This window comes from Bubalus kerabau, chromosome 18, assembly GCF_029407905.1.
Source record: "Bubalus kerabau isolate K-KA32 ecotype Philippines breed swamp buffalo chromosome 18, PCC_UOA_SB_1v2, whole genome shotgun sequence".
NCBI lineage: Eukaryota > Metazoa > Chordata > Mammalia > Artiodactyla > Bovidae > Bubalus > Bubalus kerabau.
Genome location: NC_073641.1, coordinates 32,498,752 through 32,508,591, shown reverse-complemented (window position 1 = coordinate 32,508,591; position 9,840 = coordinate 32,498,752). Strand labels below are relative to the sequence as shown.

Genomic DNA, 9,840 nt, shown 5'->3' with positions numbered 1-9,840 from the left:
GGATGGTTTTCATGATCCTAGATCTCTCTATATTGAGGCCTATGGGGGCCAAGAGATGGCATATAAAGTCCAAGAGTTCCTGTATCCTTTTGGATTTTTTTATTTTGAAGTGCTGAAGTTGATGTGAGGATTTTTGTAATGTACCTGTAAAGGGCATGCGGTCATCATTTTTAACTCAACTGTGCTGGATATATTTGAAGAATTATGCCATGATTTCTCTTCCATCTGCATCTTTAGTCCAGTGTTACCCCCTCGGTCAAAGGTTAGAAAGCTGAAAAAGTACTTTTCCCACACCTCTGTGCAGAACTTGCACCTCTCATCCTACAAACCCTGTCCTGGGACAGTTCACAAAAACACCAGTGTCAGTTTTATGTGGAGGCCTTACTAGAGAGACCCCAAGGAAGCAAGTCCCACAGACAAGCTTCTGTGGCTAGTTCCTTATAAGAAAACCGATCCCGAATATGGCAAACCATGTCAATGTGAGAGAAATAAGAGTGCAGAGAATCTGACTTCACAATAAAAACAAGGCATCATTCTTTCCCCCTAAGTGTTTATTGGTCATATTACAGAAGTGCAGCACGCCACATGCAGAGAAGACATTTTAAGACTTATTTTAAGGAGACGTTTCAACTCCTTGAGCTAATACAGACATTAATGGTAAATAAGAATAAAGACTAATAAGGCAATTTTTTGGGGGTTTACTTTTCCAGAGGAGCCCTCAGCTTTTACTGTGAAATTATTACTAGATAGATATTATGCTGTTCACATGCGAAGTCAATGAGAAAGTGCCAGATCATTGGGAGGTTTTGATCTCTGTGGTTTTTATTCTAATTTATGAATTTGTAGCTTTTGGAATACGACTGAAATTAAATGATGTCTTGATCAACATCTTGAAAACTCACTTTTGTTTTTCTGAATTTGTACATAAAAATGCTAATTTTGAATAGGATAACAGCAAACAATAACTTCAGCTGGTTGAAATTCAAAGCTCTGTTTTCCACAGACACATAAAATTAGCTGAGAGTAGCCAACATTCTGGCCTGTACTGCAGTCTGGGTGTGTTCTGTCGGCTTCTGTTACTACATCCCGTCTGCAAACCAGGTGCACAAAACATCACAAAGAAGTCTGGTTGCTGGTAATTAATGGAGTTATTTGGTGAATGAAAGTCAAAGCAGTAGCAGTATATTTTGCTAGAGAGTGTTAGAAAAGTTTTCCTGAGCTAGCAGAATGATGGCAAACGGCAGCTTCTAATCTCAGTGAACTAGGATATTCTGACACTCATTAAAATTCAATGTTTAATCATGAACTCTTGCTTAAAGAAGAGAGGAGGGAAAAAAAATTTTTTTATGGAGTGGATAAAATGTTCCCTATAAAGCAAATAAGGCAAAGCTACTCATTGTGATGAACTGTGAAAAAAATGGCTCACTAAATATTGTACTGTGCTTAAGGGCTAAATTTAAGGCTATTTCACATTTCCCCTCTCAAAAATGTGTCCTCTGGATCAGCTTAACTCACTTTTCTATATGGGTACAGTCATGACTTGCAAGATGTTTAATGATGGAAATGTGACTGTTTACTCAGAAAAAATGGAAAGAAGTATTGAGAGTCATAGATTATAGATAGTCTTATGGTTTATGATGAGTAATCATGAATATATTATTTTTCTTTCATAAAATGGGAAAAGTGCTATAAATTAATGAGAATTTTGGAGGATTTATAGACCATGTATTTATATAGTTTTTCTATGCCTTTTAATGTGAAGAGTTGACTCACTGGAAAAGACTCTGATGCTGGGAGGGATTGAGGGCAGGAGGAGGAGGGGACGACAGAGGATGAGATGGCTAGATGGCATCACTGACTCGATGGACGTGAGTCTCAGTGAACTCCGGGAGTTGGTGATGGACAGGGAGGCCTAGCGTGCTGCGATTCATGGGGTCGCAAAGAGTCGGACAGGACTGAGCTACTGAACTGAACTGAACTGATGCCTTTTAAAATAATGAATGTCAAAGAAAATTGAGGGATAATAATTCTATTAATTAAAGAAAGTTATCCTATGTATTAGTCGCTCAGTCATGTTCGACTCTTTGTGACCCCATGGACTATAGCACCCCAGGCTCCTCTGTCTGTGGAATTCCCCAGGCAAGAATACTGTGGGTTGCCATTGCCTTCTCCTATGTGCATCCAAATTACTGAATAGGAAATAAAAGCCAAAGCAAAATAATAAGAACATTGTCTTCTTTATTAGAAAACTCTAATTCTTTTCTATGTGTTATAGCTGTTTGGAGAAGAATCATTTAATAAATAAGTGCCAGTCAGGAACTACTAGGTCTTCAACACTGAACCAAACTAAGCTACTATGCTTTGTAACAGAATCATCTGGGCAGTTTGTAAATGCAGATGGTTCTAAGTCACCATAATCTTTTTGCTAATTCAGTTTGATGTTCATTGTTCTCAGGGAGTTATTCTAGAGAAGACACTCAAGTCTTTCTGCAGAGGTGAAAGAAAGTACTATAATATATAGTGTAGGAGACTGGGTATTTGTACAAAAAACAAAAACAAGTAATTGGAAATAACTAAGTTATCCTCTAACTATGCATGTTATCTTTTATATTTTTTGCATTGGAGCAGTAAATAGTTAATTAAAATTCAGTCAGTCAGTAAGAAGTGATATATCACTTGCCTAGACAGTGATATTTAGTCTTTTCTTGGTGGCAGGCCCCTTTTGAATCTGATGGTTATTTTAAACTTGTGCAAAAATAACATATTTTAACTTACTGTATAATTAAATAAGAAAGAATCAAGCTATGTATCTTCAAATCATAACACATATAATCAGAATAGTAGAAAAACCTACTAATATATATGTCTTCTTAGAGAAAGTGGAGGAATAGTTCTTTGGTTTCACTGATGGATGATAACTGAAGCCAAAAATATGGATGAAATCATCCATGGGAAGTATATAAAACACAAAAAGGAACTGAACAAAAGGAATAATGAAATATACAAACAATTAGGAGATAGTGGAGGAATAGGAGCCCATGAAGGCAAATAAGAAGCAATAGACAAGAGGAATGAGAAATGCCAAGAGAGTATTTTGACAGCAATGGAAGGATATATTGTCAAGGACAGACTGAACAATAAGTATTGTCGGGAGCAGGTAAGACAAAGGAGGCAACCCTATATTTTAAAAGGAACAGAAGTAAAGTCCACAGGACTTGAGGTAATGCATCTATGAGAATAGAGCTTGATGTTTTCTTATACGGATTTAGAAGTTCTCTTGGATAGTAACAGAGCTCAGTATAGAAGAGATGACTGATCCAGAAGCTCTTTATCCCACAGGAATGAGGTTCTGTATGGTATAGATTGGTTCTGATATGCAGGTTCAAGACTAGGTGTGCCACAACCATGGTCTCAGATTTAAGAATGCTCATTATTTAAAATGTCTACTAAAAGAATGTGCTATGTAAAGTTTGTCATAAAGAAAATTATTAATATTTAGAATCATGTTGTAAGTTATCAGGTGATCTTGAGTAACAACATAATTTAGAAATATTTCAAGGTCTAAAAATCTAAGTAAGTGGCTGTTAATACTGGCTGCATATTACAATAACTTGGGGGCAGTAAAAAACAATTCCGGGCAACAACCTAGTCCAGTTGAATTTTTAAAACCCTTTAAAACTTTAAGCCTTGACATGTAAAACATCTTGGAAGTCATAGTTCCTGACCTTACAACAAGAAGAAATCTGGACAGGCTAAAAATCAATGATTTTGCTGAACCTATTAGAAGGCTGAATAATTCCAGCTGAGTTATTTCAAATCTTCAAAGATGATGCTGTTAAAGTGCTGAACTCAATATGCCTACAAACTTGGAAAACTCAGCAGTGACTGGGACTGGAATGGTCAGTTTTCATTCTAATCTCAAAGAAGGTCAATGTCAAAGAACATTCAAACTACTGCACAATTGCACTAATTTCACATATTAGCAAAGTAATGCTCAAAATTTCCAAGTCAGGGTTCAACAGTATATGAACTGAGAACTTTCAGGTATTCAAACTGGATTTAGAAAAAGCAGAGGAACCAGAGATCAAATTGCCAACATCCATTGGATCATCAAAAAAGCAAGAGAATTCCAGAAAAACATCTGCTTCATTGACTACACTAAAAAGCCTTTGACTGTGTGGATCACAGCAGACTGTGGAAAATTCTTCAAGATATGGGAATATCAGCCCACCTTACCTGCCTCCTGAGAAATCTGTATGCAGGTTAAGAAGCAACAGTTAGAACCAGACATGGAACAAGGACTGGTTCCAAATTGAAAAAGGAATACGTCAAGGCTGTATATTGTCACTCTGCTTATTTAACTTATATGCAGAGGACATCATGTGAAATGCCAGGCTGGATGAGGCATAAGCTGGAATCAAGACTGCCAGGAGAAATATCAATAACCTCAGATATGCAGATGACACCACTCTTATGACAGAAAGTGAAGAACTAAAGAGCCTCTTGATGAAAGTGAAAGAGGAGAGTTAAAAAGCTGGCTTACAGCTCAACATTCAAAAAATGAAGATCATGGCCTCTGGTCCCATCACTTCATAGCAAATAGATGGGGAAACAATGGAAACAGTGAGACACTTTAATATTTTGGGCTCCAAAATCACAGAGGATGGTGACTGCAGCCACAAAATTAAAAGATGCTTGGTTCTTGGAAGAAAAGCTATGACAAACTTAGCAGAGACATTAAAAAGCAGAGACATTACTTTGCCAACAAAGGTCCATCTAGTCAAAGCTATGGTTTTTTCTAGTAGACATGTATGAATGTGAGAGTTGGACTATAATGAAAGCTGAGCATCAAAGAACTGATGCCTTTGAACTGTGGTGTTGGAGAAGACTCTTGAGAGTCCCTTGGACTGCAAGGAGATCAGACCAGTCAACCCTAAAGGAAATCAATCCTGAATATTGATTGGATGGACTGATACTGAAGCTGAAGCTCCAATACTTTGGCCACCTGATGTGAAGAACTGACCATTTGAAAAGACCCTAATGCTGGGAAAAATTGAAGCCAGGATAAGAAGGGGATGACAGAGGATGAGATCGTTGGATGAGATCACTGACTCAAAGGATATGAGTTTGAGCAAGCTTTAGGAGATGGTGAAGGACAGGGAAACCTGGCGTGCTGTAGTCTATGGGATCACAAAGTGTCAGACACAGCTGAGCAACTGAACAACAATTAGAAGAATGGAGTTACAGGGAAATTCACTTTCCCTGTATCTGGGGAGAGAAATGGATCCAGAGATTTACAGTCAAACAGAATAACCCAAAAAATATACATGTAGGTGTATGCTATTCAAAATGCAAAAACCCAGAAGCAAAGAGAACATCCTGAGAGATGTCAGAAGTAATAAACCACCTTAAATATAGAGAAGCAGGATAAAAATTATAGAAGACCTCTTATCACAAGCCGTGCAAGCAAGAAGAAAGTGGGATAAATATTTAAAATGTTAAAAAACTCATCAACCTAGAATTATACAATCAGTAAAATTATCCTTCAGCCATGAAGGAAACATGAAAGCCCTTTCAGTGTCTCAAATTCACAGCCAAGTTTGAGAGGAATTGATTTAGGTAAATTTGTTTAGATGGCAAGAATATATGTAAGTATTCTTATAAAATATTTTAGTAAAAAATGTTTAACTTAAATTTGTCCGTAGGTTCCCTCTACTACTGGCCTTGTGAACTGAGTTTTTTTCCATTCCCCTCCCTTTTAGGAGCAACCTACCTAGCAGAAAGAGAGAGAAAGAGGAAGTAGAAAACCAGGCTGATCAAGACTGAAAGAATTTCTCTTTATTTTTTTTACTTTCTCTCACATTTCCTCCCTTCGTTTCTTTTTCCTTTTCTTCCTTCCTTCCTTTCTTAGAAACTAGCATGAAAGTAGTAGCTGTATATAAGGAATGCTTATGGGCAGAAAAAGGCGTTTCTAAATCAGTGTCGCTTAAAGTACTTTAAGTCTCCTACATGCAAACTTTCAAGTTGCAAACTTTCAAAGATGCAAATGTTCATTCACAAATCCAATCAAGTAAGTTAGTTCTATTTGAGGAGTCACTGTTAACTTTTGAGGCACGGGACCTGAACGTAGAATGGTACACAAAGATTGTAGCAGCCGTTTGGAATGCAATTCAGTGGTACCACGTTATTTATGATGAGAAAAAACGATACCCAGTGATACCCAGGCATCACTGGACTGTCTTTTCAAGGTTAGACAGAAGCGAATCCAGCAGGGAACCAGAATCTCTGCCATTAAGATCAGGCATGAGTGAAACTGCAGCTTGCCCCACATCTCATATTGTGTAGTATCCTTCAGCTCCACCATCTCCCACTGCCTCTCTCTACTCCAGTCAGTAACTCCTCCTGCCAGTTCACTTAATGCCAGCCCTTATATGCCAGCTTTATGCAGTACTGTACTACTGTACTTTTCAAGATAATATACTGTAAGATTAAAAATGTTTTCTTTATTCTTTATTTTTCATGTATTTGTGAATAGTACTGTAAACCTCTTACAGTAAAGTACTATATAGCTGATTATATTTGTTGGGTACCTAGGCTAACTTTTCTGGACTTACAAATGCACACTCAGAATGGAACTCATTTGTGCTCACTTTGGCAGCACAAGTAATAAAATTGGAATGATGTAGAAAAGATTAGCATGGCCCTTATACAAGGATGACATGCAAATTTATGAAGCACTCTATATTTTTAAAAAGTTTTACACAGCAAAAAAACTATAAACAATGTGAAAAGACAATCCTCAGAATGGGAGAAAATAATAGCAAATGAAACAACTGACGAAGGATTAATCTCCAAAATATACAAGCAGCTGAATACCAGAAAAATAAACAACCCAATCAAAAAGTGGGCAGAAGATCTAAACAGACATTTCTCCAAAGAAGATATACAGATGGCTAATAAACACATGAAAAACGCTCATCATCGGTCATTATTACATAAATGCAAATTAAAACTACAATGAGGTATCACCTCACACCAGTCAGTATGGCCATCATCAAAAAATCTACAAACAAATATTGGAGAGGGTGTGGAGAAAAAGGGACCCTCTTGCACTCTTGGTGGGAATGTAAGTTGATACAGCCACTATGGAAGACAGTATGGAGATTCCTTAAAAAAATGTGAATAAAACTACTACATGATGGAAACCATAATTGAAAAAGACACATATACCCGAGTTTGCATTGCAGCACTATTTACAATAGTGAGGACATAGAAGTAATGTAGACATCCATTGCCAGATGAATGGATAAAAAAGTTGAGGTACCTATATACAATGGAGTATTATTCAGCTATAAAAAGAAATGTATTTGAGTCAGGTCTAAGGAATAGATGAACCTAGCGCCTATTACACAGAGTGAAGTAAGTCAGAAAGAGAAAAACAAATATTGTATACTAATGCATATATATGGAATCTAGAAAGATGGTACTGATGAACCTAATTGCAGGGCAACAAAGGAGATTCAGACATAAAGAAGAGACTTGTAGACACAGAGGGGGAAGGAGAGGGTGGAATGAATTGAGAAAATAGCATTGAAGCATATGCTTTACCATATGTAAAATAGACAGCCAGTGGGAATTTGCTGTATGATGCAGGGAGCTCAAACTCAGTGCCCTGTGACAACCTAGAGAGGTGGAATGTGGTGGGAGGTGGGAGGGAGGTTTAAAACAGATGGACCATATGCATACCTATGATTGATTCATGTTGATGTATGGCAGAAACCAACACAATATTGTAAACTAATTATCCTCTAATTAAGAATAAATAAATTTCAAAAAATGGAACTCATTCATATTTAGAGCACTTACTGTATATCCACTTAATGGTATTCAAATAATTTTAGACATAAGTTGAGGTGTTGTTGTTATTTAGTTACTAAGTCATGTCTGGCTCTTCTGCAACCCCTTGGACTGTAGTCTGCCAGGCTCCTCTGTCCATGGGATTTCCCAGGCAAGAATACTGGAGTGGGTTGCTATTTTCCTCTCCAGGAGATCTTCCTGACCCAGGGATTGAATGTGTATTTCCTGTTTGGCAGGCAGATTCTTTACCACTGAGCCACCCAGGAAGCCCATTAAATTGAGTTACCTTTTACTTATTGCTCTGTGTTCTATCTCTGTTTTAACACTGGACCAGCAGGTTATGGCTCAATAATCTTTTAGTCAAGATATATCCCACAGTAATTCTCACAAGATTTTCTCCTAGTTTGTTGAAACCATCACATGCTTATTAAGATTGCTATAATTATACACTTGATATGGATGAACATTTTGAGTGTAGATTGTGATAGGTTCAGGGATGTCTCTACTTGTTTTTACGAGGACATGGCAAAAACATTTCTTGGAAGTAGCTGCTTCACATAACTTAATATATCATTTGCACCATGTTTATTGCCATAATTGTTTGACCACAGGAATGTCAACAGATTACTCAAAATGTTTCTAGAAAAATCAGACAGTTTTGAAAAAATTATTTATCTCACAAGATGGATTATACTATCATTTTATCTTTATCCAGTTGTACAAATTTATCAGAAAGCTAAAAATATGCCTTGAACTTCAAAGGACCAAAAAATAGACAAATTTCAGCAACTAGTCAAGCACAGTTTCTTTTTCTCTTTTATTCTTTATGATTTAACTTTTTTTCCAGTGGATAGCTTGTAGGATTATGGAATACACTGGGCTTGTTTACCTTCAGAGATTTAAACTTACATGATGTTCTATTTGCTTCTCTTTTTGTGGGAGGGATTGGAGAAACAAAAAGACTGAGCTCCTTCCTGGTGATAAAGCTTTCTGTTTGTCTTTTTCTTTATCTTAACCATAGAAAACAGAAGCCCTAACCAAGATACCAAGCTAGAGCAGGCTGAAGAACTGGATCTCTTAGCAGGAGTGGTGCAGTGCTAGAATGTCATATTGTCGTCATTGAGCCTTAATCCAGATGGAACTTTTTTCCTCATCACTCAGTATTATCTCAGTACATGATTTATTGAGATAAATTAAGTTGGAGGAATCTGGGAAGTCTGGCCGTATGCTCACTCCCTCTGCATATGTGTGTGATTAGTTGCGCAGATGGGTCTGACTCTGCAACCCTTTTGGACTGTAGCCCACCAGGCTCTTCTGTCCATGGGATTTTTCAGGAAAGAATACTGGAGCGGTTGATATTTTCTTTGCCAGGGGATCTTCCTGACTCAGAGATTGAACCTATATCTCCTGTGTCTCCTGCAGGTGGGTCTTTACCCGTTGAGCCATCTAGGATTAAACCATGTATTGAGAGAACAACTAAATCTTCTAAAGTGCATAGGCACCCATACACTCATAATCTTATTTAATCTTTAAAAACTGTTAAATTATATAATTAATACAAACTGAAGCGACTTAGCAGCAGCAGCAGCAAAGAATATATGTGTGAAATAGATGAATTACATAGCTTAATAATAAAGTGCTCAAGTATGAAATCAGAGTCAATGAAGGCTTGTGTATTCTCCTATCACAAAATCTTGCTCCTCCTACAATCACTATCCTGAATATTATCATTACCTTGCCACTAAAAATAGTTTTTCTACTATGTATGAGCTTTATAAAAGCTTTATAAAAGCTCATACACTTGAACTTTATAAAAAACAATGCAATTATAATTAATATTGTTTCTCTGGAGATTCTTGTATATATTTTCTGGAATATATATACAAATATATGCATTCTGGTACTTAGGTGCAAACATTTTTTTCTAGGAGATCACTGTTATGAGACTCAAAAGTTCCACTTTAGAAGGTAATACCTATTAGT

General features: G+C 36.9%; 1 non-coding gene across 1 annotated transcript; it reads left to right on the top strand.

The window, feature by feature from the left end:
• The first annotated feature begins 6,642 nt into the window (after positions 1-6,642).
• On the top strand, positions 6,643-6,749 carry LOC129633487 (U6 spliceosomal RNA). The gene has a single exon (XR_008705071.1). It is a non-coding gene; the product is annotated as a U6 spliceosomal RNA (small nuclear RNA).
• The last annotated feature ends 3,091 nt before the right edge of the window (positions 6,750-9,840 follow it).